Genomic DNA, 5,860 nt, shown 5'->3' with positions numbered 1-5,860 from the left:
GCAGGAGCTCTCAACACCAAACTGAAAGCCAAAGATGGGTAGGAACCCACGTCTCCAATATACAAAGGCCTTACTGGAACTAGAAATGTCAGGCCCACAAGGTTATATTCTAATCTCACTCCAGAGGTCACTCTTCAGATTGAATTCTGATTACCCAATAGTCTTTAAATTTTGACTCCTGGCTTCAAAAAAGTGGGAACAGTTTACTTTCTCCAAGGTAAAAAATCACCATAGTCAGGCTGTGCTCTCGGTCTCGATGGCCTCCCTTCTCTTAGGGACCCCACTGGTGCTGCATGGAGATGACAGAAGCCTTCCAGAGGCACTCAGATGTGGTGACTCAGGGGGGAATTGACAGATCACACTGGCTCTGCTCACTTTACCAGAACAAAGTGAATCTGAGAGTAGCTGTCGTTCTTAATCCCTTATCCACAAAGCTTGGGGCCACACGTGTTTCCTATTTCAGAATCTCTCACATTTTAGGAAAAAATGCATGCACATATCCTGTATATCATACACACCCCCAGGAAGATCAGGGCAGCACTCCACAGACGAAGTCATTAATATTTCCAGATCAGTGTGTTCACTCTAAGGCGATGATGATGCTACAATAGGTTCACATCACATCAGTTCAGATTTCACCCCCAAATGAGTGCAAGTCAGGTTAATTTCGCTGGCAAATGATGTTACTAAAAAACAAAACAAACAAAAAACACCCCCCCCCCCCGGCAAAAAAAAAAAAACCCTCTTGGATTTTGGAGTCTTTTTGAATTTTGGAGTTTTTTTAGATTTTAGAATTGTGGAAAAAAAAGAGCATGGACTTGTATTGCCAAATAAAACTGTGAATTGATTACCACAAACTCTTGACTCAGCTTTAGTGCTCTCTCAACACAGTGGGAAACTTCGTCATGCCCCAGGATGTCGGCTCAGGCTCAGGCAGTCCCCCATGACATTTTTTTTCCTCCAAGATGCAAGCCTGAAAGGCTTACACTGCTTTCTTCTATCCATTAAGTAGGACACGGTGATCTCTAATGTTTAAGGATGCTTCTCTCCAGAAGGGCAATGTCAGTTCCTGATCACCACCAAAGATGAATAGATGAATGCTCAGCTATTTTCATTTTACAGACTTTACTCTAAACATTACAGAAACCAGAGAGGAGTTATCCAAAATAATAATAAAAGTGGAATATAATAGAATTAACAATAGTACTACTAATAATAATGTTAATATTTATTGAGCCCTTACTGTGTCGTCTATTGTCCTAGTGGATTGTTTAAATGATTTGATTTAACTTGAAATAAGTCAATGACAAAGATGGCATGATTATCTTCATTTTCTAGATAAGGATATTGAGGCAATGACAGGTTAATTGACAAAATTACAAACTTTAAAATTTCTTGTCTTTATTGATTAGATGGTAACATTACAACTGGGTTAGACTTTGGGTCTCAGTTTGTTGGTTTTTAATTGTTGAGAATAAAATTATATATCTTTCTTTCTTCCCTCTAAGAACCCTCTTCTTCAGTCATTAAGATTTTAAATTATGGCAGAACAATAGAAGCCACCTTTCCCCACAAGAAGATAACTGATTTATTCCAGGGCTTTCTGACTGTGTGAAAAATGTTGCTGTCCCTTTCAGAGTTTTCTCATACAGATCTAAGCCAGACAAAGTCCACTGTTGTCTCCAGGACTTTCTACGGTAATGTCTGTCAACTCTGGAAGAACCGAGAAAGCTTGAAAAATAAATCATGCTGCTTTTTAAGGAACTCTATAACAAGTCATCCTGTAGAAGGACAACAAAATGGTCATGAACCAGCCAGTAAAGTTTAGTAAATGCAATAGTGCAATGCATTGGCTGGATTAAGGGATGATCCCAGTTTCAATTTAACACAAGTTAATCAGCAGTTCAGAATTCACTAATAATTAGACAACAGCTTTGTGTTCCCCAGAAATGCATTCCTATTTGGAAAAGCTAAAGATTATAATAAGTGCATTTTCTCTATTTGCACTCCAAAGAACATGCATGTGTTTTTCTGTCTTCAAAGCTATTACCAAATGTATCAAGGTGTATATTTTCACCCACAGGTAGTGATTTATTCTCAAAACTGAAGACAGAAGCTAAATGCAGAGGAAACTAATGTTTGTAAAAGTCCCTACCCTGTAGAATGCTACCATAAAATTAAAACAAAAATGCTTTGATCTCCCATCATAAAGGCTTGATACTAAAAAACCTGCCCATTAAATATTATCATAAAAAGAAAAACACATCCCATGACTAAAACAGTGATCAATGGTCAATTTATCCATATAAAAAATCTCCCCACTCCCTATTGCTTTTTCTATTTACACATGAACGACTACTTAACTAGAATTTATCATCTGCTGAAAGAACATTTTCTTTATTCATATGTTTTGAGACTTCTTGCAATCACCATTTCTATTTGCCCTTATTAGAAAAAGGTTCAAACATAGTAACCAATAATGATATATCTAATATCTGGGAGTTAATGTTTCACAGGAAATGAGTTACCAGTATCACGTAGATTAGGGAGCCTGAGGATGAAATCATCCAATTTGATTATACAGATCATGACACTGGTGTCGAGATTCTAATGACTGAGGAATACCTAGACAACATCTATGTAAAGAATGATCATAGTCTTGTTAATAATTAAGACATTTAAACTCACTTGAGATCTGATCTGACCACTTCTAATAAAGAAGAAAAGGAGACAGTTCCATGCAGTTGTCTGGGGCTCCATTTTTATTTAAAGATGAACTCTCCTAAAAAAAATAATGAAAAAATTTTTATTTGTCTGATCCCTCTCCTTTTAGGGGTCATCAGGTCTGCAGAGGCCCTAGAGTAATAGCTCACTTGGTTCAGTCACTCCAAACAAAACTCTGCTATAAACATGTCTCAGTCTTCTATCAAATTCTCTTTTATTTGGGTTGTCTGCCATCATATTTATTAAAAAAGTTAAAAACAAATAAACAAGCAAAAAATCGTCTGAAATAAATGGAGAGTGTATCTGAAACAATGGCACTAAAAAATACAAGGCTCAATTATTATCACTCTGTTTCATTCAATGGCACACTTTTTTTCAAGTAGCTAGTAAGTACTAGGAATCCTGCTAGGCACAGACAACATAGAGGTTTGTCCATATACAGCATTCTGCCTTTCACTTATTCAACTATAAGCTACTTATTTGCAAGGTGTGTATTTCATATATAACTTGTGTTCCCAGTTCCAGGCACAGCTCCTGGCATGTTGTAGGTGTTTGATAATACTTGCTGAATGAATTCAATCAAATTTTATTGTGCACTGACTATGTCAGATACTGAACCAGGTTACAGGAACGCAAAGATGAAAGACACAATTAGGTTATTTCTGTGTTTGATAGATGTGCTTATGCTTTATTTTAACCTAAACATAATCATGTAAAAACTTCTCTTCTTTATATGTATACATATAGCTGATTCACTTTGTTGTACTTCAAAAACTAACAGAACATTGTAAAGCAGTTATACTCCAATAAAGATGTATATAAGTAAGTAAATAAATAAATAAAACCATTAAAAAAATGAAATGTCAAGCCATAGACAAGGTGAAAATATTATGTAATATTAGGTAAAAATTACATAAAACATTATGTACTATTGTGTAATACATACACGAAACAGAGAACTTGTTTCCAGAAAAAAATCTTTAAATTCTTAAAACTCAAGAAAAATAGACAAATTAAAAAATGAGCAAAAGATTTGAATAAATACCAAAAAGATAAACAGATGACCAAGCACATGAAAAGATGTTCAATGTCATTAATCAACAGGTAAATACACATCAAACTACAGTGAAATACCTCTACACACCCACTAGAATGGCCAATATTGAAAAGAATGGTACTATTAAACTTGGTAAGACTATGGAGAAACTGGAATCTCATTCACTGAAGACAGAAATGTCAAATTGTTCAACCACTTTGGAAAACAATTTGGCAGTCTCCTGTAAAGTTGAACATACATTTACCAATCAACTGAGCAATTCTACTCCTAGATATCTACCCAAGAGAAACAAAAATGCATGTCCATGCAAAGATGTGTACCTAAATGTTCATAGCAGCTTTATTCATAGTAAGCAAAAACTGGAAATAATTCAAATGTCCATCAACATGTGAACAGGTAAATTATTGAATAACGAAGTAGACTCAGCAATAAAATGAAAGGATTATCAGTAAAACAACACGGGGGAATCTCAAAATCACTGTGCTGGAAGAAAAAAGCCAGACACAAAAAGGCACATGCTATGTGGCTTCATTGAAACTCTAGGAAAGAAAATCTAATCTATAGTAATAGAAGGGAAATCAGTGGTTGCTTGGGGCCATGGGTGGCAGTGGGATTGACTTGTAAGGGGATCCAGGGAAACTTTTGGGTGATGGAATATTCTTTTTCTTGATTGGATGATGGTCACACACTAGTACGCATTAAAAAAAACTCAAACTATGCAATTAAAATGTGTGCATTTTATAGTATGTAAATTATACATCAATCAAGTTAATTTTAAAAACTTGAATCACATTGAACATACTGTTTTTTCACCTGATAGTAACCTTAAAAGATAGCAATAAATATCTTCTGCATCAATATATGTATATCTCTGGCATAGTTTGTAATGGTTTCAAAATATTCCATATTGCGTCTATGCTGCAATTTAACTAAATTATTTAACTATGGGACATTTAAATTTGGACCATTTTTTAGCATTACATATAATACTATGTTGCCCAACTTTGAAAATATAAGTTAGATCTAAAATTACAAAGAAGAGAGCAATAGATGAAGAAGCAAAAAGAGACATTCAAATTAAAGGAAGGAAGAGTTGTAAAGGGACGCAGACATTGAGAACATACTGCCCATTTGGAAAGCTTCAAATGGTCTTTTTGGCCAGAGAGGAAGATGGCATCACAGGAGATGAGAGTGAAGTCACTGAGGTTCAGATCATGAAGCGCCTCCTGAGAAGTAGATCCTGCCATTTACAACAATAGGGATGAAACTGAAGGACGTTATACTAAGTGAAATAAGCCAGACACCGAAAGAAAAAATACTTCAGGCTCTTACTTATAGGTGTAATTTTTAAAAGTTGAAAACACAGAAACAGAGAATAGTATGATGGATACCAAGGGCAGGGAGGTTGGCGAATGAGGAAACTTTGGTCGCCGGATACAAAGCTGCTGTTCTGTAGGATGCCTTAAGTCTAGAGATCTAGTGAACAGCCTGACTGTAGTTAATAACACTGTATTATGCACTGGAAATTTGCTAAGAGAATAGATTTCAGGAGCTTTCATTACAAAAAAATGGTAACTATGGGAGGAGATTGACATGTCAATTAGCTTGACTGTAGTAATCATGTCACTATGTATAGATATATGAAATCATGTACACCTTAAATATATACAGTTTTCATTTTAAAAATAAAGACGAATAAAAAGAGAAGTTTGAATTTTTTCTGAATATAAAGGGAGACTATTTGAAGGATTTTAAGACAAATGACACAATTGGATTTGTGTTTTAAAAAGGTCACTCTGACATCTGGGAAGACATTAAATTGAGGACCCTTTTGATTATTAGAGTAATGCAGGGAAGAAACCATGAGCACCCAAGCTACGAACACGGTCGAGAGTGGAGAAAATAGTTCTGATAGAGACCCATGAGGAGCAGAGATGAGGAGGACCAAGGAAGCTAGACCACCTTCCAGGAACCAGAGGGTGGAGAGAAGAGGTTTATGAAGAAAGATGAAATATCATACGGGTCTCTATCAAATTCTGAAATTGACATGCAATCTGGGGTAGATTTACTGGTGTAATT

The sequence above is a fragment of the Hippopotamus amphibius genome, chromosome 1, assembly GCF_030028045.1.
Source record: "Hippopotamus amphibius kiboko isolate mHipAmp2 chromosome 1, mHipAmp2.hap2, whole genome shotgun sequence".
Lineage (NCBI taxonomy): Eukaryota > Metazoa > Chordata > Mammalia > Artiodactyla > Hippopotamidae > Hippopotamus > Hippopotamus amphibius.
This window is presented reverse-complemented; position numbering follows the sequence as displayed.